Below are 26,023 nucleotides of genomic sequence, written 5' to 3'. Positions count from 1 at the left end.
TATATCTATAAGGTTAACAAAAACATTTTATCATGATTGACCATATAAATTTTACAAAACAGACTTTTGAACATGTATACCCCCATTTTGGGGATATCAAATTTTACAATCATTCTTCGCAAAATTTAGAAAAAAGTAAAATATGATAAGACGGTACGACCGTAAAATCAATGAAAATAGACCTCAAGGCGATTTGTATGAAAAAACCTAAAAATGTTGGTCCATACAGGCAATTAAGAATTTTATGTCTCTGTGTGTATAAAAATACTTCCATAAATAATATACATTATATATCGTGTATGCAAAATGACACTATAATAAACAATTACGTACTTGCAGTATTGTTTAAATAAATTATTTCGATAGACAATTGATAACCAGAATATTATTATCGGTGTATAAAATTAAAGCCGAATCCGTAAAAGTATGGACCTTCCTTAAAGTCAAATGCTTTGCTCTGAAGAAAATATTGAATTGTAAGCATGTCAATGCTAGTTTTTGCCAAAAAAAAACTTAATGTGTTTATCTTTAGAAGTTTGCTGATTATTGACAATAACCAGTATTTGATTGTCACTGTTGATCAAAATACACTTATTAGTCATATATTTAGTCAAGACTTGTACTTCCAGAACTACGGGATTCTTAGACAGCTATGTTTGGTACTGCCAACTACTTTTCCATTCTCCTTTAAACCACTGGTGTAAAATACTGCAGCATATCCAATGACACCTGAGGCATCTGTATATAACTTTAATTCACTTCAACTTATCCATCTTTCGGGGAGAAACATGGGAGAATAGTTGAAATGGCATAGAAAATCCAACAAACATTTAAATCCTGCTTAATTTCTTTTGTCATACTAATTCTGTAATAGTACGTTTTGATTCCAATGGTCAAATCTATTAATCTTCTTAAAAAGGCCTTACCTGGCAACACTACATTAAAAGCAAAATTCAATAAACCAATCGTTGACTGCAGTTCTTTTAATGTTAACTTAGTTTGTTCCAAAGCGAACTGATTTGCTTTCAACACTTTTCAAAATTTGGTCTTTTGGGGGTCTACTAGTGTTTGGTTTTCTGGGTATGATAAATGATGAATCGTTCTATATTCATCTTGATCTTTCTTTTAAATTAAACCAAATGGGGAATATTGTAAATTAGGAGTTGGCTCACTTCCAAATATCTCTGGTTTCTATCAGCCAAATTATTTTTTGTATTTTTTATAATCAATAATTTCAGGTTTTGCAAGAGAAGAATTCCAATTCTTAGACGCTATTCCAGGCAGTATCTTTCAAATCCTAAATACATTCCATTTGCAAAACCATCATTTAGGTTTTTAGTTTCACATTTAACCAAATCACTAGTGAGAATGTCTACTTAACTTGATTGGTGTTGGGTCCTTGTTTGTTTTGTTTTTTTGTGTTACCTGTTTGGTTTTGATATTTTTTGCATGACCCGAAACGGGTGCTTTGTTGGTACTGAAAATAAATAAATAAATAGGAGAGCCAAAGCACAGTTTTAGCATCTTTGTTGGAAACGACAGGACAGTCCTGTCTGACAGTATTTACCTGTATGATACTGGAAGCAGGCGCCCTTTGGGAATTGATTTATACTGTAGATTTTTATTTCCTGTGCTTGGTTTTGTTGTTTTTTGCTTGTTGTCAGTCTGGCATTGACATACAACTCCAAGTGGAAAACCCCTATGAAATTCCTTAAGCAACAAACATTCCAATGTCTAAATCATAACCTTTCCAATCGCAGTTTGTATTCTGCCCTATTCTAAACAATGCCATGCAACACCAATACACCACGATATCTCAAAAGCACTCGACTCAAATAGTGAAACGAACATTACATCCCTTCAAAATATTCTCCGTGGTTTACAATACATAATTTCAATCTCTGAATGTGTTACGGTAGGCTGATTTAGGTAGACCTCTTAGGCACTGACTGATGGCTGAGCCAAGGGCTTGTCGGGACTTGTAACGAAATCCAGATAAGAACTTTTTAAGTTTTGGAAACAGGAAAAAGTCGCATGGTGCTAGGTCTGGAGAGTGTTGTGTGTGTTGCAAGACGGATAACTTCTCCGACTTCAAAATTGCTTCACAAGCTCAGATGTATGCGTTGAAATGTTATCATGAAGTAGACAAACATGTTTAAATCCTGACACAGGGCGTCGCTCATGATAATATTTCTTTAACTTTTTTTTAAAGCATAACATACTAAATAATACTGACCTGTAACACCTTTGCCCCTCGTCACCGGGATTGGTAAGGCTATACCATTACATGAGAAGAATAGTTATGCAATGAAAAACCTTCTTCGTGCTTATGATTCTTTCGGTATCTACAGGCCTTCTGCCATGTTTAGCTAGCCGAGTTTGTTTCCAATGTTTCTTATTGGTTCTAAACAGTGAACCCATCAGTAATAATTTTTCCAAATGTTTTTGATTGAATTTGGGAAACATTTTGAGCAACATTGATTATCTGTAAATATTACAGTTCATATTTTGTGAACGTCTTCTTCCTTCAGTAACTATTTTTTGTTTATATACGCGTACTGGGATTTTGTTAACAGTTCAGTTATGACGCGTAAGAATTCTAAATCTTTGTTGATATATGTACATGTATTTCAAGCACGTTTTTTACTCAGGAAAGAAATGCATCATTAATTTCAACTGCCTTTATATAGTACATTGTTTATTAATAATCTTATTTCTGAGTATGCCCCGCCCATTAAATTAATTTACCCAGCCCACTGGGACTGCTTTCTGGGACAGCTCGAACTTCTTTCTTGGAGCGCTGGGACCGCTGTGGGACTGCTCTGGGACTTACCGTCACTGTACATATTATCGCTCCAGATATATTGTTACTTAAATATTTTTATTGTTTTTTGTGTAGATTTGTGAATGTAATTGGTGTGTAAATCACACTGACTGGTCTCGTGTTCTATATCATTCAGCGTGATTGTGACGCTACATTTTGTCGTCCTGTTCAAATAATGCCGCCGGCGACAATATGTGTACCTACCCCACTGCGCATATTGTCGTTTATAAAATATATGGAGATAACGAACAGCATTCAAGCTCAAAAGTCCATTAAACAATACAAATTATGGAGCAGAGCAAACATGGACCTCCAAAACATCAGAGGTGGGATCAGGTGTCATGGGGGAGTGAGCTTCCCTTGCCGACCGGTCACACCAGCCATGTGCTCTTTGTCATGATCGGGAAATAACGGGAAAATCCGTCGACAATTCGATGTGTAAATAATGGTCTAACAATATGTATGAAAAAAGTCAGTCAGCGTTTGACTTAATGATAGATTGTATTTGCTGACTAAGTCATTGTATCGACCACAGAATTTACGAAATGATGACTTTAAACGAGACTGTTGATATTCTTGTTTCATCAACCTGTTTGTCAATAACTTACCTCGTTTTAGAAATTGTTCATACGTAGAGCTTGCTCTAGCGTATCGAATCATTTGAGAGATATAAACTCCGTATGCCGGTAAAAGTATATTGCCGCATAAGATTGATTGATTGTATGTTGTTTAGCGTCCCATTCGAGGATTTTTCATTCATATAGAGACTTCAACGTATGTAGGTGAAGGGCTTCAAATTTAGCCCTATACCCGGCACTCAGGGCCATTGAGCAGTGAGGGTTCTTTTTCGTGCCAACGCCTACCTACGGGACCTCGGTGTTTAAGGACTTATCCAAAAACTCGGCACTTTAGCCTTTTTGTCCTTATTCTGATGAGAGAAATTGATGTAGGTCATCTAAATACATGTATATACAAATTAAAGAAAATTACAGGGTATTATAAGGATGAACATTTTGGAATACCGTCTCATTGTTCCATTGTAGTTGGTTTCTTTAATGTTGTAATAATGCACCTGGTCTTTCTAATGCATGACATACACAGTATACTGTTGTAAAAATTGGCTGAATGTAAAACATTAAAAATAATGAATCTTGAGAAAGATTACAAAGTTTATATGATACGTATTATAGACATATTGTTCATGTGTTTGTACACAGTACAAATATGCGTTTTACAGAGTCTTTGCCAGAATCATATGGACCGCAGGCTGACCTGGGTGCATGATCTCATTTTGAAAGAACAGGAAAACTCAGTTCTTGTGCTCATTTTGAAAAGGTAAATAGATTTTTCATGTAAATGAACATGTTAATTACTAGGGTGTTACGCCGTGTGGTCCCAAATTTTTTATTAAGCACCGCTTGATGAGATGTTGGACCGGTCGATTAGATATTGGACCGCTTTGACGATTTTTAACGTCAACATCATATGGGTTAACCAAGTAGTAGATGCCTGATAGTTTCAGCATTGACCCGATATCATTATTGTCGCAAACGTGGAAGGGAGCAAAAATCATCATAATACAAAGTAAACGATTCTCGGTTTGCCATCGGCCTAACGGCCTCGGGCAAACAGTTTAGGCCTTGTCATAGGTCCAACAGATTGCATGTTGCCCAGTTAAACCCAGTCATGTCACAATGTCACAATTTATCAAGAGCTGTGTAGCGTAGTGGTTAGCGCGTTAGACTCAAAGGAAAAATTATACTCAGGATTTTTATTGCTAAGTTTCGAGCCTCACGCATATCACATCATTTTTTCAATAACAGATTATTTTTTGCCTATAAAATTTTCCTCAGAAAAGTTTTATCATAATTTCGTAAATTTCAATATTGAGAACTTTACTCTAAATACTACATTCACAAATTCATTATGATTTTTATATATCTAAAGCTATAGGCATTCTGCGCGCCTTGTTCACCCATCTCCTTTATGTTTGCTTTATATACATGTAAAACCACTATTTTATCCAGCTCAAGTCGCTATTTACGTTTGCTATTCTATTGAATTCGGGACAATTAAAAAAATCGGTTTATCAAAGGTGGTCTTAACACTGAGATGAAATGCTTTGTACATATAAACAGTGCATTATACATTGGATTTGTATGCATTTGCAGGTTAAGAATACAATCGGAAACAGTTGGAAATTGAGCTGGTGTCACACTGCGAAGTTTAATTCCGTGACGCAACACATAGCGACAGAATTAAAAAAAAAATACTCAGGTGACACTTTTTAACAATGTCTGCTAGGTTTTTTTTCTAATTTTAAGATCAAGGGTGACGCAGAGAATGTCTTAAATGACAGTTGAGAACTGATGCTGTGGGGAACGGGCGACAACTCTTCCCCAATTACCGCAGTAAGTTTCTATAAGCAATCAACAGGTACTTGTAAAAAAAAAAGAAAGGCATGACATACAATAAATACGAAATAACAATATATGACATTGTGATGCGCGTATGTACAAACAGAGACCCTTGGTGTATCTTTTAACCCCCCCCCCTTTTCTTTGGTATCGTTGTGTTTAAATATATAAATAACACCATGCTACGTTATAATTAATAACATTCCTATGAATTGCTTACAAGTAGGTTTATAGGTTTATACACACATTTTGATTTATGGAGCAATATTTGATACTGCACTGCAAGGACATAGAGCGTACTTAGTTAAGATAATCAACGACTAAATATTCACAGCTGTCGTTCATTATATAAACGTGTATCTCGTGTCGTAAGTGAAAAAAAAATTAAAGAAATAAAAACACTGTGAAATTTTACATAGTCTGTTATCCTATTAGACTCATATACGAAGCAAATCTTACCATACTTTCATATTTTGAATTTCAATGAAAATTTATAAGAGTAATTTATAGAAAGTTATTATAGTCTTTAAAGAACAAACCATAAAAAGAAAATACAAGTTTTTTATCTAACGTGTTAAAATTCAGTTTATTAATACATAGTACTGTGAGGGAAAAATTTCACATTTCTCAATGATTATTTTAGATTTCTAAATGTCAATGGAAATTTACTGTAAAAGTAAAAAAAAATGATCCGCGCCTGTGTTTTAAATGTACCTAAGCAGCAAAACAGCATTAGAGTTGTCATGGTAACCATGTCTGACGTGACAAACCTCTGATTTACATGTATCCTGTAGCAGAAAAAAAGAGAATCTTAATTACAAAAACGGGGATGAAGAAATGGTATTGGCTTTACAGGTGAAATAAAATAAGACAAAACCCGTGATTAATTCATACCTGTAATTAATGTAAAGTTTTCTTAATACGGCAGAATCCCGATCTTAAGGTATGTCACTCCTGATATGAGTTATATCAAGGATTTTTGGAGAAGTGTATTTTAGATAACTACTCATATAGCATGACTCAAAATCGCAAAGAAAAGTGGGGGTCAGTGTGCATCTTACTGCGCAACAGTACAATTAACTTGACCTTTTAGCACTTAAATTGTAACTTTTAGGTTAATCACTTTTACCTTAGTCATATTTTACTAACGTAATCATAGCAATAAATATTATCTTATTTCATGTAAAATAGTTTAAATAATATTTATTGTTGAAAAAATCCTGCAAAATAATGCGCGTAAAGTATTGTGTGACCTTTTTGCACTGAAAAAATATCATATTTGGGGTATTAAATATCTAGATAGGCAATAAAATATTTTCTTGTATCAAGCTTTTTATGACTTAAGTGCTGATTCGTTGATTGTATCATGTCATTTAAAATAAAGAAAGAAAAAGATGGGGTAAGTGATGTAAATTTCGAGATATTGGACAAAATGTGCGATTTTCAGGCGAAAAACAATGTGCATTTTATCTTGATTTCTTAAGAGGCAGTCCACCGAAAAACCAGGCAATGAGTGGCACATCGTGTCATGGATTTTAATTATTTTTTGCATGTAGACTTATTAAAGCAAGTGTTTGCACATGACAACATAAAATATTTTTTAGTGCTCCTCTAGTCCTATTTTTGGTAAATGCTTAATTTTAAGTGCAAAAAGGTCAACATAAGGGTAAAAAAATTACTACGTTTTTATTTTGTTTTATATGTAACAGATACTCAAAAGCTGGATGTGTCGATGAATATTATTTATAGCATAGACTCTTATCTTTTATTTTATTAATGAATAAGACTCCAATTTATACATCTTTCGAAAAAATTATATGGTCCAAATTTGAGTTAAGCAAGTAACTTTTTGAATTCATTATCCAATTTTCATTACGTTATAAAACCCAATACATTACAAGGACAGATTTTTTTCTTATGTTATTATGAATACAAAGTACAAACTTTTGAATCACTATATAAAATCAGTGGGAACAGGTATATTGAAAGAAATAAAAGGAGTCAAATTTACCTTTTTTTTTTTTTTTTTTTTTATAATTTTCCCAAATGAAACCGATCCCGACCGGAATTATATAAAGAAAAAAATACTATAATTGTAATGTTAAATTTGGCTCTTTTGTTGTAATATAAGTAAAAACTTACTTGATTTATTTTTTTAACATGTTATATAGGTGACAGGTGCCTTTAGTTTGATAAATTTGTTAATTTTGCATTATTTTCGATCGGATCGGGATCGGTTTTTACTGTAAATTTAGAAACATTTCCTAAATTTGGCTCTTCATTTTAATTTATCAGAAAAAATATGCTTGTCTTTTATTTCTTTTCAGTCAGTTAACCGTTTTTAAATGACTGTAACCATAGATTCAAATTTATATATTATTTAAATTACTAATGTCTTTTACGTACATGAAGATTACATGTAAAACATCTGATTGAATTCTTAATAGATACTCGGTATTTAAAAAAAGTATTTGTACATGCATTATGCAACAAATGAGAGATGACAGCTTTCTAGCTTTATTATTTATCTTATTTCCAAGTAAAATTTCTTTTTTATTTCCTCAGGAATTAAAGAGTAAATTCTATCAGTGGCGAAATTAAACTTGCCTAAATACAGGAAATATTTTTATGTGTACAGTCTCGACTTTATCCAAGTTTTTTCTTACCTGTCATTTGTAAAGCCTTTTCCTCTTTTACAAAATTTGATTTTATATAAATAAGAAAATAAGTTCTTTCATATATATAGTATCATTATTCAAGAGCCGATAAATCGCAAGCAAAAAGCGGGGGGGGGGGGGGTCATGACATCATTATTTTTAAAAATTGGTTTCATGAACGTGAAAACATTTTAGAATTGGCCAACATAGTCACATGTTTAAACTCCATATTAAATGTGAGTGTGTGATTGTTTCAATCGCCAAATTAAAAAAATGAATAAGTAAAATAAAAAAAAAAAAAACGAAATGTTTCACTAAACCATCTTCCGTTTTAGTGCTAAATTATAGTGGGGAGTTCAGCAGTAGTTTAACTTAATAAATAAATTTTTATAACTTATTTTTCTGGGGGGTTTTTCATTTTTAATCGTACTTGGGATTGTTTATTTTGATTTGACTGCATAGATAAATATATTTAAGTTTTTACAAATATCATGAAGTAAACATCTCCACTTCGTTGAATTAAGTGTTGCGTAAATCTAAAACATTCATCATTGATTCCCAATTTTATAAGAAATGTTCATGATAAACACTTCATTAATTATTTTTACGCATATCCTAATATATACATTTGTGGTATCTCTCTATTATATAAACATGCAGAGAGCAAATAACTTCATACCTGTATGAAGTTTTTCGAAGGTCATAGGTCATTACGTGACCTAATCACACAGCGCAGTAATATCTACATAAAAAGACTTACTCCACTAAGCAATATAGCATGTTTTTCATGCATAAAAATGTACAAAATACGCAAGTAAAATAATAATCATTTTATTTACAATGTAAACGAGTATTTAATACAGTTCTTGATCGATTTTACATAGAGAATAGAAGACTACGTGTTGTAAGTTTCATGTCTGAGCTGCATAGTCTCAACGTTTACCCTTATTTTTCTCGCAGACCTCTGAATGCTATAATTTTTTTCCCATTAAACTTTACTCACAATATATTTGAAAATCTGTTGGAAAATATCAATGTAATGCAATCACGCCATAAACAGCTGACAAACACTGCACTTTGGAAGTTCGGTAGGCACACCTCCATCATCGAGATCGTTGTGACGTTGTCTTAACAATGTAAGCTGTCGCCAGTGTCTCCATGTCAACATCATAAATTAATAAATATGCCTTACTGAAATCGTAGATTTTATGTTTTTGATCAAATTTTGTACTTGATTTCAAGTTATCTGGTCCGGATAAGTGTCTCCATCCATCCCTTTCCGACCGCAATTCCTCCAACTTTTTAGTATCAAACATCGGACTTGTTTCTTGTGTTTCTTAACATCGAATATGGGTTCTCATGAATACAAAAATTCCCAGACACATGCTCACTATAATAATTGATCACAAGTAGCCTTTCACAGAATATTCCCTTCAAAACAGTCCTTTGTCAGGTGAATTTGAAGAGTAACCGCTTTTCAAGCCGATTTACACCTAGCGTAATTTGTCAAAATCTACGACGTACAGTTAGTGCAATATTTATATTCGATTACATTCGATTGTCCGTCTCAAATGTATATATAATTAATAAATAACAAGTTTAAAAACTTCAATGGGAATTGAAGTGGGTCGGTACGTGATCAAATCTTCTGAGAAGGCCTTCGGCCTTCACAGGATTTGATCACGTGACCGACCCACTTCAATTCCCATTGAAGTTTTTAAACTTGTTATTTATTTCTTAAGTAAATCAGTTAAAAAAAATTAGTTCTCACACATGTATAAAATTACTTATCAAAACGTCATCTAGCTGAGACGCCGCCCGTGTATAAAATACATTTTGATATTAAAATATTATTTAACATTTAGAATAATGCACCCTGAAGAGTAATTAAACAGAAAAAGAAAAATCATTTTTTAAAAATCTTTTTCTTTACACTTTTACGCAAATAATTTACAAACTTCTCTGGAAACTTGTAACTATTTCATTGTGACGCAATATTAGTCAGGTATATGACGTCCCTGATACATCAATGGAAACGTGGATTCATCCTGAATAATAGAGCCAATTTTAATCTAAATATTACGTCTGGAGGCGAAAATGAATTATATTTTGAAAATAAATTATTTAGTTTTTTGTTTAATTATTTTCTTTAGTGTATCGATTCTAAATATTTCACTAGGATTCCGATAAAAAGATGTTGAGCAGATTTACCGATGCCACGGGAGATAACTCTTGCATCGCAAAATTTCATAAAAACGTTCTTATATTTTGCCAGAAACCTACTATCAAAAGTGTTTTTCCCACCGATTTTATTTTTTAAACAAAAAGTTGAAATATTTCTAGATTTAGTTAAGTGTGAATTATAGTCCTGTTAAAAATGTTTTAGAAATTACAGTTCTTTGATTCTGACCTACATTCAATGGTTTATATAGGGGCATTCAAAAACACAAAACACAAGGATATTTTACTAAATAAGCAATTATTAAACAAATCTTCAATTACATTATTCCTTTTGGGCTACATTGATATTGTTTTTAATAAAATATCAAATATTCCTCACATTCGATGTGCCGCCTATTAATACAATACTGCCTGGTTTTTCGGTGGACTGCCTCTTAAATATATCTTCATTTTTTGGTAAAGTCTGTTTAGTGAATGTGTAAAATTTGTTTTTAAAATATTAATTGAGTCCTATATTAAATATAACCTGCACATGATAACACAAAAAAATTCTCTGAGTAAAAATATATAGAGCTAAAGTTCCAAGATATTAAATCCAAGAAATGTGTAGATTTGAAGAATTTTCTTCTAAATATCCTTCCACCACAAGATATAGTCCCCCATAAATCTTGTTTCCTCACAATTTTGTGAGAAGTTTTTAAATTGAAAATTGTATAATTTGCATTGTTTAATTGTTTAATTCAAATATGTCATTAAGATTGAATTGTAATAAATATTTTTGAAGTTAGAGGTTCTGATCAAACTTTTCTCAAAAGCTGACGAGTGACATACCTTAAGTAAAGCTTACCTGAACGTAGAAGGCGGGAACGCACACTCCATAATTACAGGTAGACGACGTCAGATTTTAATATGTTATTTATGTAGACAAGTTTTATGTCATTTTTACCTTTAGGTTTATATACGTCTCGTTTTTAATTAATTCCCATGAAATGCATATTGTCTTGGCAACGGAGTAATGGTCAAAAGTTTGTATAGCGTTCTCTGTAATATTTCCAGCATGCAGTAATAATTATACCTCGGCTGTAGTCAATTATTTCACGCGATGAAAGATGCTGAATAATAAATGAGATCAATTAGTGCGGTGATCTGGTGCATCTTATTGCCCGCTAGACCTAAGAAATAATTACCCGACCCCCGGACTTACCTCTGCCTATGACAGAATCCCCTCCAGTAAGATTTCATCAGAAGCAGGCCAGGGGCCCTAGTGTCTCTGAAGTTACCTGGATTTACCTGTCCGATGAATGCCACCTACGACCCCGTACTAAAGTAAGGCGTACAGGGGCGGGGTCCTTACTTAGAGCGGGGTAAATCTAGTTCCCAGATCTCCCACGCTGTCAGATGAGATCGGGGTATCTCTGTCTCCTGAGAGCGCCCTCTGTGACTCCTAACGTGATTCCCGTGTTCGCTTCATTAGAGTTTTCTTATTCCGTGTAATGGAATTGTAACAGGGATTTGTGTAAATAAACAAGCACGCCTCTGTCAGGTTCAGGTCTATTTTATTGACACAGTGAGCAGTATATATTAACATAGCCCTGAAATATAATAAAACAACAATATTATATCACATCAAATCAATCCTATTAATGCATCATTTATACATACATCTAGCTCTCATAGATAACATATTGATAATGATATATTATAGACAAGATGTATCTTTATATGTACATTGACTCTCAATTAAGGGAGATAACTCTTACAACTGATACATAGACTTTACATATTTTCTCCCATATAAAGGCATAAAAAATATTACTAATTAAAACAAATAGTTCCTCACCATTCTGTGGGAAAAGGCTTTAATTACCACATGTATGTATGATGTCATAAACATGTATATGGATTCTGTAATTTAATACAGTATACATTAAAATATATATTCCATTAAAATAAAAAAAATCATCTGTTCACTTTGAACAAAGTAACCAAATATCTTGGTCATAAAATATATAGTGTAATTTGAACATAACAATTTACACTTTCAATATATAACATTACTGATCTTCAAAATCAATAATTCCAATCATAAAAATAAATATCTTTCTCTCATGGTCATTCATTCTATTAATATAAAGTGTAGAAGGGATTTATTATAATTGCATATTTACAGACTGCACAAGTTAATTAACTATTAGCAATAAAGAAAAGTTAGTACTTACCAAAAGTGGAAAAAAAGTCAGTCTCCAAGTCAAGGTCATGAGAGAGTCCATAAAATGAAGTCTTGGTAATCTCTCAACAAGACAAAGAATGAATATTTTGGCGGTAAAACCAATGACCAAAAGAATAAAACCAATGAGATCCAACTTTATAAACAAACTACCAATGAAAACCAATAAAACACCAAAACCTCTGACCTGCCCTAAGGTAACTAATTATCTATATACAGGTGTACAAGTTTACAGGTAGGGCTAGGGAAATAAAGGGGTGGATCCAACATTTGATCTATTATGGTAGTTTAATTTATTTACATTTAATTCAAAACATTTATTAAATAAATATATTCCACACTACTACAACCTCCCCCTGGTTGCAGAATGACGTCCACGTCATTCAACGGTGAAGTTTACGGCATAAAATAACAGATATGTACAAATATTAAAAACACATTACTGAGATGATGACACAATATTTAAAAGAGTCATCTGGCACAAATTAGAGTCCACACTCTGTAATAATCCATCCTTCATCATCTCTTTTACAAAGTTGGCTCTACGTAGCCAGTCTGGTTCTGGTTGACCTTGTGTCATCATAATATAGTCCTTGGTCCATTCTGGAACCTTTCTTTGTCTTGCCGACTTCCGCGGAGCAGGAACTGGGTTATCTTGATTTGGTTCATCTTCATCTATAAAAGGCTGATTATCGTCTGCTTCTTCAACAACTTCATCTTCTACTACTTCATCTTCTTCTTCAACCTCACCCTCAGTCTGATTCGCAGGCTCCTGCTGCTGAAGAGCGTCCTCTTCTGAACCAGGTGCTGAAGCTTCTCCGGTCGAAGAAAGGTCGTCACCTTCTTGACAGGAGGTCTTTGTTAGTAAATTCTCGGACAATATAGGGTTACCTATAAATGAGAATTCACTGTCAGTATCTGAAATATAAAGAGAATCACTTGTATTAATATTTACAGTTTCTTCTCTTTTCTCTGCCTTCCTTCTTTGTCTAGGTTTGGGTACTGGAGGTAAAGAGGATGTAAACTTGGATCCTATTGGTAATAATAGGTTGCGGTGTAAAACTCTACATCGTCCTTCGCCATCCTCTCGCCTCACCTTGAAAACAGGAATGCCCTTGTTCGGTTGGGATAGAATCTCATATGGTACATCTTCCCATTTGTCCGATATTTTGTGCTTGCCATCATAAGCCACAATTTTGACGAGCACTCTGTCTCCAACATTCAATGTGGCTGCTCTGGCTCTTATGTCGTAGTTGGATTTTTGTCTTAGCTGAGAAGATTTTATAGCTGTCTGCGCTTGCTTATATGCTTCTTGCAATCTTTTTCTCATCTCGGCAATATATTTGCTAGTACATTTGTCTTCATCATAGGATTTTGACAGTCCAAAAATTACATCAACAGGCAACTTCGGTTCTCTCCCGAACATCAAGAAAAATGGTGTAAATCCTGTTGTGTCATTTACGGTAGAGTTGTATGCATGTACCAGGCTATTGATGTGTCGCTTCCAATCAGCTTTCTGGTAGTTCTCTAGTGTTCCTAACATGGACAACAATGTTCTGTTAAATCTCTCGGTTATTCCGTTTCCCATTGGATGGTATGGAGTGGTCCTGGATTTGGAAATACCTAAAAGTAAACATAATTCTTTAATAATATTGCTACAAAAATTTGTACCTTGATCAGAGTGAAGTTTCTCAGGAATTCCATAATGAATGATGAAATTGTTGAAGATGGCCTCTGCTGTTGTCCTAGCTGTCTGGTTTCTTGTTGGAACTGCAATAGAAAATTTAGTAAAATGATCTGTAATAACTAAAATGTTCTGGATTCCTCCTTTTGATGGTTCCAAAGTAAGATAGTCCATGCATACTAACTCTAACGGCTGAGATGTAGTGATGTTTACTAGCTCTGTCTTCTCAGCTGGCCTCTTACTCTTGATGCATCTCTCACAATTCTCAATCCAAGTTATTACATCCTTTTGCATTCTTGGCCAATAAAACCTTTGTCGTACCAATGATAAAGTCTTATCACGGCCTAGGTGTCCCATCTTATTGTGGAGATACTTCAATACTGTTGGAATAGATGAGGCTGGAATGATGTGCTGTTCTAATGTGTTTCCGTCATTTCTAACTTCTCGTATCAATATTCCATCCTTTATCTTTAGTTTTGAAAAATTCCGATGAAAAATAAGGTCACTTTCAGTCTGGAGCGAGTTCTTACTAGGTTTTACTCCTGTGAGGACTTGCTGTTTCCAATAAGAAATAGTAGTGTCATCATCTTGTAATGAAACAATATCAAAATGCTCTCCAGGTTCACTGACAGGTTGCATAAACTGGCATATCTCTTCATCTACACATAATGTCTCTGCATAAGGTTGACCTATCTGGCATATGGCTTTGATGGACTCAGAAGAAATGGTTTCAGTTTCCTTTAGTCTAGATAAGCTGTCAGCGTCTATGTTGGTTTTTCCAGGTTTGTAGAGAATTTTAAAGTTGAAACTAGCCAAAGATGAAATCCATCTGTGTCCTGTAGCATCCAGTTTAGCGCTGCTTAAAACATAAGTAAGGGGATTGTTATCGGTGTAAACGGTGAAGTCTTTTCCTTGAAGATAGTCTGCAAATTTCTCGGTGACTGCCCATTTCAGCGCCAGAAACTCAAGTTTGTGTGTAGGATAATTCTTCTCTGAGCGGCTTAATCCGCGACTGGCATAGGCGATGACTCTATCTGACCCACTTTGAGTTTGGTATAAAACTGCGCCTAATCCTGTTTGGCATGCATCTGTATGCAGTTTGAATGGTTGGCTGAAGTCTGGATAGGCTAAGATGGGTGGTGATGTCAGTTTCTCTTTGAGGATGTCAAATGCCGTTTGTTGTTCCTGATTCCATTTCCACTTGGGATCTGCCTTTTGCTTACTGTTGCTTCTGGGTTCCTTACCAACCGCCATTACATCAATGAGTGGTCTAGCAACCTAAGTCTTTGATGAATTTCCTATAGTATCCGGCAAAACCTAAAAATTGTCTAACCTGTTCAGAATTAGTAGGTACTGGCCAGTTTTTGACTTTGGAAATTTTATCTGGGTCTGGCTCAACCCCATCCTTTGAGACAATATGTCCTACATACTTGACTCTGCTCATGAAAAAAGAACAATTTTTAGGAGAAAGTTTAAGACCATAATTTCGAATACGTTGGAAAACCTGTTGGAGTCGGTCAAGGTGTTGTCTGAAAGAAGAAGAAAAAATAATTAAATCATCTAAATAAATAAAACAAATTTTGAGATGTAAGTCGCCTAAACATTCTTCTTGTAGACGTTGATACGTGGCTGGGGCGTTTTCTAAACCGAAACTCATCTTGTTAAATTCATAGAACCCTAAAGGTCCTACTGTAAATGCGGTTCTCTCTTTATGATGTTCCTCAATCTCGATCTGATGGTAGCCAGACTTCATGTCAAGGACGCTGAAGTAGGTATTACCAGAGAGAGAATCCAAAATTTCCTCAATCCTTGGTAGTGCATAATTGTCCTTTATGGTCCGAGAGTTGAGTTGTTTATAGTCAATGCAAAGGCGTAGTGAACCATCGCTTTTCCGGACTAAGACTACATTTGATGAGAAAGGAGAATGAGATGGTCTAATTATCCCAGCAGCTAAGAGCTCCTTGATATGGGACCGCACTTCCTCTATCATGGCTGGTGGTATTCTCCGGTATTTCTGTTTAAATGGTGTCTCATCAGATAATTCAATACGGTGCTTTACTTTATCCGTTGTTCCTATGTCTAAATCTCCAGCTGAAAAGATGTCTTGATAGGAATCTATTAAGTCTCTGCAAGCCTGTCTTTCTTCTTCAGTGATGTCATCTGGTAAATGAATCTTGTTCAATATTCTCTCCAACTCAGGTGATGCAGTTGGTTCACTCTCAGAGAATTTACTAGGATCCTCTATGACCACAGGCTGAATCTCACAGACAACTGCTTTGGGAGAAATGGAAATGGTCCTAGTTGTTATATTGTTGATTGTCACGGGCAATATCTGGTACTCATCATATAGATATGGATGTAGTGTTGCCTCTATATCAACATCATCTGGTATGGAAGACTTAGACGACTGGTGCATCATCACAGTAACTTTTTGGTATGGAATCTTCTTATCCACATAGCCAGTGATGGTGATGTTACTGTTAGGGGGAATTATAACTCTTGTTGTCTCGGCACTTTTCACCAGTCCTAAGGCATATCCATTCTTCTGTAGGTCTCTTTCCCTGAGTATGATGCAACGGAAGGCTAAATACCACGGGGTCTGAATAGCTACTTCCTGTAGAAATCTAGAACCATGTTCCTCTCTGGTCACATCAATAAGGTTCTGTAAAATGTTTGTCCCTATTAATACAGGTACATGAGAGTTGTATGTACTATTAGGCACAACAAGGAACAAGCAATCATGTAGTTTGTCTAGTCCAGGGATGCCGAATGGTGTCAGATTAACACTGACATATCCAATGTAGGGCATAAGTTGTCCATCTGCACATTCTATTCTTATGGCCTCTTCTATAGAATGTAGCTCAACATCTCTGCTAAGATTCTCATAATAAAAGGATTCGCTAATCGTTGAGACCGTAGCTCCTGTGTCTATAAGTGCTGTACACGATATATCATTGATGGACACTCTGATCTCATTCGATGATCCAATTATTGGAACTTTGGGACTCCTTGTTCTCTTGCCAACCCCTTGTCCCCAGACGCTGGCTTCTTGGAGTTTAAATACGCTCTTCTATGATCCATTCGTACACGGCATCCAATGGCTATATGACCCTTCTGCCCACATTTATAACAAGTAGGGACTTCATACTCATTCCTATACCTAGGTGTGTCTGAAACAACATCTGACTGTGGCATCCTAACTGCCTGAGTGGAATTTCCTCTATAGTTTCCCTGCCTTCTTCCTCGCTGGAAGGATTGTCTTGTTGGTCGGTATTGCTGAGGCATCTGTGGGTTATAACTATAGCTATATTGCTGCTTCATTCCCCTAACCTCACTAGTCAGTTGTTGGATCTGGGCTTCAAGAGTTTCAAAGCTCTTTGTTGATGAATCTGCAGGAACTGCAGACTTTGCAGTAGCCAGCTTTTTCTTTTCAGTTGGTGGCTGATGCTCCAATTCCACCTTCCTGACCGCTGATCTCAATTTGTCAAATGTAAGGCATTTGTCATATAAATGACCACAAATGTCCTTCAATGTTGGGCGTAGTCCTTTAAAGAACATAGTGCGCAGCATTTCTTGTGATTCTATATAACCTACTAGGCCTTTCTGTTGTGCTTTACTGATGATATCTTCCAGACGACAACTCCATGTGGCACATTCTTCATCCTCTTTCTGATGAGCACTATAAAACTCTGCCAGTATATCTTCTCTTTCAGACACTGTTCCATATATGCTGTCAAGTTTATTCATAATGGCAGCGATGGAAGCTCCTGGGCCAAGATGCATAATAACTCGACTTGCCTCTCCCCTCAGAGAACGTCTAATAGCATGATGTATGACTTCTGGCTTGTACGATTCTCTAAGTAAGCACTCAACCTCGTATTTCCATACATCGTAGGTTGTGTCTGTCTTGGTGTTTCCAGAGAAGAATGAGATTTTTGGATAATGGATGTTAACCACTGATTTTGATTCTGCTGTGGTACCACTAGCATACTGGGGCTCCATTTTCACTTCAGATAACTTGCTCATGGATTCCATCCACTGTAAAAAGTCTTGTGGAGTGTCGGCTTTCGGCTTTATTTTCATTGTTGATAAAGCATCTACAATATTCTGAACTTCTGTCTGTGTGAAGGATATTTCCTCTTTCTGTGTTAAGTCTGTTTCCTTGGTGTTCGACATGATGACGAGTGTGATAGAAAACAATAAACAATAAACTAAGTTCATAAATTACATTCAAAATATTTGAAAAATGGAAAATTTCAGTTATTCACTCCAGATGTAACTTTAAATAATTTTCAATATGTAAGGGAGGGTTGTTCTAATTGAACAAATGAAATGCTAGACTAATATTGAAGAATAACTTTTTAATACAGGAGGGTAGTTCACATGTGGAACTAAAATAAATGTGGTATCGTATTTATAAACCTGAAAAAAAAAAATAAATTTCTACTTCCGGTTAACTTAATATACTTCCGGTCAAATGATTGAACTATGCAAGTCACATAAGATTATAAATAAAGGAAAGATTGATCAACAATACAGTCTAAAATTTACAAGTGCAAGTATGGTCAAATTTCACTGAAATCAAGAAATATGCGTTTAAATAATACCTAAAGAGTAAATGAATGCAATGCAATAAACCCAATTCTTACCTGAAAGTCACATATTAATTCAAATAAATAACAAACACTTAGAAAATAAAGGAAATTTTTAAGTCAAACCAAAAACGTGTTTACACAGGAAGCTGCAAACTGAAAACAAATTTCGCGCAGGTCGAGCTCGATCGAAAATGCGTAAATAAAGAAACCGATCTCGATATGAATACAAGCGTAAAGGCGGTAATTTCAAAACACAAATTTATAAATACAAGACAGTGGGAAATTTGGGGTTTTAAAAGAGCTGTTTTAACTATATCTAGTGAGTTAGACTACTATACACTACAAACACCACGTGAATGAACCAACAGCACAAAACACCACTGACAATAAATGAAACTTAAACTTCCACTCAACTTATTGACACCTGCTATAAAATACTACATAAAGACTAAAACAACTATGTCTTGTCTGTAAACAGTCAAATGTCAAAAGATATAGCAGTTAAATATTGTAGTTATTAATACCTGGTAGGTTCAAGGGTATAGGGCTATAATGTGCACTGTTAATTATACCACTTACCCATCCTGGCACTCCTGCTTTCAGTCCAGTAATTAATTCAAATAAAAATTAATGTGCACAGTATATACAAATATAACCCAAGCTAAATAAGATGACAGACGGACAGACAGGTCATGATCAATAAACACGTGTATCTATCTATATATATATATGCTAGCTAGCTACCTCAAAAATAAATAAACATGCATGTATCAAACTAAGAAAATCTTATCTAAAGAAAATCTTATCTACTGCTGTCTTTGGTTCCGGTGCACCAATCAGGCCGATGAAGCATGCATGCTGATGCGAATCATTACACTGTCACTATCAGTTGATATCACAAACACACTAGTGTAAATGTTCTGATCGTAGAATCGCATACACTGTTCAGTGTTCACTCTGAAGTGTCGTGCACGAATCGCTGTTTATTCAAGGTACCAGTCGTAATTTACGTCTCCTTGGAATACCATGGTGTACACGATTTCCAGTCCTCTCCGTTCACTGCTGTACATCACTGTGTCCCAACGTGGGCGCCAAATTGTAACAGGGATTTGTGTAAATAAACAAGCACGCCTCTGTCAGGTTCAGGTCTATTTTATTGACACAGTGAGCAGTATATATTAACATAGCCCTGAAATATAATAAAACAACAATATTATATCACATCAAATCAATCCTATTAATGCATCATTTATACATACATCTAGCTCTCATAGATAACATATTGATAATGATATATTATAGACAAGATGTATCTTTATATGTACATTGACTCTCAATTAAGGGAGATAACTCTTACAACTGATACATAGACTTTACATATTTTCTCCCATATAAAGGCATAAAAAATATTACTTATTAAAACAAATAGTTCCTCACCATTCTGTGGGAAAAGGCTTTAATTACCACATGTATGTATGATGTCATAAACATGTATATGGATTCTGTAATTTAATACAGTATACATTAAAATATATATTCCATTAAAATAAAAAAAATCATCTGTTCACTTTGAACAAAGTAACCAAATATCTTGGTCATAAAATATATAGTGTAATTTGAACATAACAATTTACACTTTCAATATATAACATTACTGATCTTCAAAATCAATAATTCCAATCATAAAAATAAATATCTTTCTCTCATGGTCATTCATTCTATTAATATAAAGTGTAGAAGGGATTTATTATAATTGCATATTTACAGACTGCACAAGTTAATTAACTATTAGCAATAAAGAAAAGTTAGTACTTACCAAAAGTGGAAAAAAAGTCAGTCTCCAAGTCAAGGTCATGAGAGAGTCCATAAAATGAAGTCTTGGTAATCTCTCAACAAGACAAAGAATGAATATTTTGGCGGTAAAACCAATGACCAAAAGAATAAAACCAATGAGATCCAACTTTATAAACAAACTACCAATGAAAACCAATAAAACACCAAAACCTCTGACCTGCCCTAAGGTAACTAATTATCTATATACAGGTGTACAAGTTTACAGGTAGGGCTAGGGAAATAAAGGGGTGGATCCAACATTTGATCTATTATGGTAGTTTAATTTATTTACATTTAATTCAAAACATTTATTAAATAAATATATTCCACACTACTACAGAATCAACATGTGAACGGACAACAAGCCAGGGGGATTCTGTAGACACTAGCCATAGGAATCTATACAAGTATTAGCTTCCCTAAAAAGCTTGTCTGACGTGAGCAAATTTATTATACGCGAAGACTTCAGAAAAGTTTAATCCAGTGTATCAACATGACTCTGAGTCCAGAATGATTTTTTTTCTAAGAAACAAGAAAAGTTCAATTCAGTGGCATCAACATATAAAAAAAAACTTGGACATGAATTTATACTGTAATACACTCTATTGCTTGCAATTTCCTTTTTTCATGGCCGTAGGAACCGGGGTGGAGGTGGGGTTGTCAATTTATGCATAGCTACTTATGCTGGTGTCTCAATCATGTAAATAATAACGTCTGATAACTTTTTTCTGCTTGAAAGGGCATTGTTCTTTGATAGTGCACACCCTAAACTGAACATTTTTGGTTGTGCACCCCCTCCTGAAATTTCTTCCAACGGACCTGTTATACTTATGAAATAATTATATAATTAAAAAAAATAAATAAACGTGCTACAAATGAGCTAACAACTTTAGTTTGCATTTAAGCAAAAGAATGTTCAACATCTTTCACTTTCAGATTTTTTAAAGTATGAATTTAAATCAAACTTCTGCAACTTATGGATACATGTATGTGAAGACTATAAAAATTCTAAAGGTAGAGAGACTTAGTTTGTATTGAAAATAAACATCCATTAGTTAATCTGATCAAAAATGCGACAAGTCAGTGTTGACCTGACAATCTTCATTTCTTCCTGCTGTTTTGCTGATTCATTCGAGAATGGCTAAATGTTATGTAACCTGTAATGTGATACACATGTAATAATGACATTAGGTCAAATGCTCTGGTTTGTTTTGGGTGTTTAGCATGTTTCCATTACTCCTCATTCTCTCCAATTGATAGTTATTAAGATAGTGTGAAGTTTCCAAGATCAAGTTATCAAAAGAGTTCTATTGAACGACTTGACCAACAAACCTTGGCTAAATCTAGTACTGTCTGACGCCATGACGTCAGACAATCATTGATAAATGAGAAGCGGATTGTCAATAGAGGAGCGGATCTCTCTTTTATTGAAAAGGAAGGAGCGAATCTCCGTTTAAAATTAAAAGAGGCGGATGCCATCTCAGTATTTAAAGAGAAAATTATTTCGACATATTCGCAACGATTTTCAATTAGAAATGAAAATACATTACAGGGTATAAATGTAAATACATTCGATGAATTTTAAGAAAAAAATCGAATGAAGTGTTTAAAAACTTAATTTTAATTATCTCTATCAATAGGGTAAGGTAATCATGAGGAGCGGATCTCTTAAGAGGCATGGATCTCTGCTTATGATTTTAAGAAACCAAACATCTAGCTTTGAGATTTACAAAATAATACTGGCAAGCAATCTTAACGACTTAAATTTTTAATGTGTGTAGGACCCAACTGTTCTTAAGATAAGAAAAACCCCTTGATATTTTCAAAAATCAAGGGTTTTTTTGAAAACAAAATTTCTTTAAATCAATGAAATAATGTAGGGTTGTGCATGTTATTTTATAGCTACACTAAGATACTTTTGTTTAACGTTTAAAGCAAAGAAACTTAATTAAAAATTGGGGCGACACAGCTTTGATACTTGAAAGGGATTGTCAAAAAAGAGGCGACATGAAGAGTTCGATTGATCTCTCTAAGTACAGGGTGTTTCATAATATATGTTACATTTTGAATCTTCATTTTCACAAACACAAGAAAAAGATATAAACAAGTTTTTTTTTTATTAACTTGATGCATGTATCTGTAAGATTCATTATGTACAATTACCAACTAATATATTACACATTGGACGAAATCTCAAACATTAATGAAGATTAGTGAAATTTCTAAATTACGTGATTTTTGTTACATTGAATTTCACAACGCCAAAAGCCCACATTACATGTTCTTAATGATCTCCACTATTTAAACTTTAAATGAGAGTTGCTTCTCGAAATTTGTATAACCTTGTCACTCATTTTTGCTTAGACACTTCTCATTTGATTTAGTTTTATGTTCTTTTTGAGCTCATTCAGTATCTGTGGCCTAGGATTGTAGACCCTGTTCCTAAAGAACCCTCACAGAAAATGGCCCAAAGATTGAGATTGACGAATGCAGAGGTCAAACTCTTATTTCATTGGGGTATTGCATTATTGAAAATTTGTACGCTGATAACTTCATATCATAGTTCAAAGTTCAATATATGCTGGAAATGCTGATATTGCCAGCATTAATTTCTGAAAACATCTATCTGACACTTTTCTCACTATTTATAACTTATTATGGTATTTTCTCAAGAATTAGCTTTTCCATTAAGATGTAACAACACGAAGTCAATAAACCAAGAGAGATAACTCCTTCAAATTTAAATAATCAAAGAACTAAATGTACTTAATCGAGGAGACGTCTTTCTGTAAAATGTGTTAACTTGCATATGCAAAAGCTTATATCGATAAGAAACCTCATTAAAAAATCATTTGAAAGCAAAAAGTGAGCAATACGACAAATGCATTTTGTACCTTATTTGACATATATACTAGTAAAAAAGTGAACTAACTGCTTCTTTGTACAGATACAAATAAAGCAAACTTTGTCATATAAATGTGAAAAAATACCTTCTCAAGTATCATACTTCTTTAAAATTTCAGAAGACAACAATATTCACTGATACAGCTTGCATTTAATACAATCATAGCATAGAGGACTCATGCTATCATAGTCGCGGGTAATGTAATGGTTAAGTAGCATGTGTGTGAAAATCAATGAATGACCTAAAAACCAAGTGAAAGGGCAAATAAGGCAAAGGGAGTATGGGTATAAGGTGGATTACCACTTGTAGAATAAAATCCCAGTTCCTCTAAAGTACAATTAAAATAATGAGCCTTACAAACAAAGACTGTATAGTATTTTAAAATGTTTATCTAATACAAAGTAAAATAATATATATAAATTCATATAATTCATAGCAAGTAAACACATTAAATCCGAAATATAAACGAATGAACGTCACTTCACATTCCAATAGATTAATTATTGTAAAATCCAAATCAAACACTAGTAGACTAATCGTTCAAAAAAAAGTAAAAACTTTACACCTTTATAAACTTGATTGATTACATAGCTAGAAAACAGTCTACAATAAAAAAGACAGAAGTCTCTAACGAGACTGTAGCTCTACTGGAAGCTGGTACTGGTAGCAAGATTTATTGCAAACCGAATAAAACTGTAGAAGTAGAAGTCTTTTAAAAGAATTCTACAGCCATGGCAACATCATTCATCAAAATTTAAAAGAAGATAAAAAAATTTTGTATCTTAGTGTAGTCTTCATGCATGCCAAGTTATATAAAAATCAGACAAAACTGTAGGAAGAGTAATTTTCTGAAAGTATTTTACAGAAATTTCTTTATTTTTTTAGTAACCACTGCAATTGAAATCAAAAAACCCATATATAGAGAATTATGTATTTGAGAGTTCTCTACTTGTAATCCAAGTTATATTGAATGAGACAAAAACTGTAGGAAGAGTGGCATTTTGAAAGAAATTACTTTTTTTAGTAACCATGGCAACCCGTTCATCGAAATCAAAAACCGATTTTTCGACTAATGTTTCTTTGTGTAGACTACTTGTGTGCCAAGTTATATTGAATGAAATGTATGGAGATAACGAACAGTATTCAATATTCTGATATCAGACAAAAAACTGTAATAGGAGTAGCGGTTTGAAGATATTTCACAGAAATTTCTATTTTTAGTAACTATGGCAATTACGTTCATCGAAATCAACAATTAATAATGCGAGTTATGTATCTTAGTAAAGTCTACTTGTGTGCCAAGTTATATTGAAATCAGATTTAAACTGTAGGAGGAGTGGCATTTTGAATAAAAAAATGTTTACAGACAGACAGACGGACGGACAGCTAGACAGACAGACGGACGACGGACACCTTACTATCCCACGAGCTCTTGTGATCTCTGACCAGTAGAGCTAAAACATAATTGAATTGTGCATAATTTTAGCGTTCAATATTTTGGCGTTTTATTGAACGCTGAGTTTGCATTACATGTACGTAAACGAATATGCACTGAAATATTCCGAACTCGGGCGTTCAATGTCAAACGCGTGTTGTAAACAAAAAAGAAAGTTGTATAGTGTATGATCAACTGCTCAACGTCAGCTAGGAAAGGCATGTCTATTCTTACAAAATTTAAATTATTAATCAGTTATTTTGTTCCTATTAGCCTCAATAAAAAAACCTCAGTAAGCAAATCATAACGCTTGTTATGGTCACTGGAATGCTGGGATATTGAACTATTACAGGACAGTCGCTGATACTGCACAGTTTTAATTCAAATACTGAAAAAAACTCTGTTCTAATCTGAATTATATAATCTAAATAATTAATATAAATCATAAAAATAAGGTTATTGAAATTATAATGGTGAAAATTGGCACTCGTTGGCTGCACTCGCACTCACAAGCTTGTATACCACTCATGCCAATACTCAGTCTTGAGTTACAATAACTCAGTATATTTTTTGTAGTTAACTCTCGAGGAAAAAAATTATATATGAATAAAAACTAAACCAGAGAGTACTTAAAAGGTTAGAAAAAAGAATTCCGAAATAACTAAAGTGATCTCGACATTTGATCTTGTCTAAATGTACATGGTCTAACATCAAGGATTACATTACAATTGTTCCCATGTTTCTAAGACCATCCGTTTAACAAGAGGCCCATGGGTCACATCGCTCACCTGAGCACATTAGCTAGACACAAATCAGTTCAGTATTGAAAAGATTACTCGGGGTTCGGGGGGGTGGGGGGGTTGAATTTTAAACTACCTGATGATGCTTCCATGTCAATATAACAAATGGCTTTGTTGTACTTGAGAAGATTTTAAAAAAAATTTCCCATATATTCCTTTGTAAAATTTTGATCCCCCATTGTGGCTCCTCCCTATCCCAGAGGTCATGATTTGAACAAACTTGAATCTACACTACCCAAGGATGCTTCCATATCAATATGACTAAACATAGCTTTTCCGTTCTTGAGAAGAAATATTTTTTCTATGTGTTCTTATGTAAAACTTTCGATCCCCATTGGGCCCCACCCTACCCCTGGGGGTTATCATTTGAAAAAAAAAATGAATTTACACTACCTGAGGATGCTTCCATATCAAAATGACTAAACGTGATTTTCATTTCTTGAGAAGAAGATATTTTCCAATATG

The 26,023-nt window shown here is 34.1% G+C and overlaps 2 long non-coding RNA genes across 2 annotated transcripts; both read right to left on the bottom strand.

The window, feature by feature from the left end:
• Positions 1-11,568: 11,568 nt before the first annotated feature.
• On the bottom strand, positions 11,569-12,555 carry LOC133200030 (uncharacterized). Its single transcript, XR_009722870.1, has 3 exons — positions 12,299-12,555; positions 11,920-11,984; positions 11,569-11,671 (listed from the first exon to the last, which is right to left on the bottom strand). It is a non-coding gene; the product is annotated as an uncharacterized LOC133200030 (long non-coding RNA).
• A 7,155-nt stretch (positions 12,556-19,710) lies between these two features.
• On the bottom strand, positions 19,711-20,653 carry LOC133200029 (uncharacterized). Its single transcript, XR_009722869.1, has 3 exons — positions 20,402-20,653; positions 20,023-20,087; positions 19,711-19,774 (listed from the first exon to the last, which is right to left on the bottom strand). It is a non-coding gene; the product is annotated as an uncharacterized LOC133200029 (long non-coding RNA).
• Between the last annotated feature and the right edge of the window lie 5,370 nt (positions 20,654-26,023).

Source organism: Saccostrea echinata, unplaced genomic scaffold (assembly GCF_033153115.1).
Source record: "Saccostrea echinata isolate AGI-Se365-2 ecotype Australia unplaced genomic scaffold, CSIRO_AGI_Sech_v1 ptg000036l, whole genome shotgun sequence".
In the NCBI taxonomy this organism is placed as follows: domain Eukaryota; kingdom Metazoa; phylum Mollusca; class Bivalvia; order Ostreida; family Ostreidae; genus Saccostrea; species Saccostrea echinata.
This window is presented reverse-complemented; position numbering and strand designations above follow the sequence as displayed.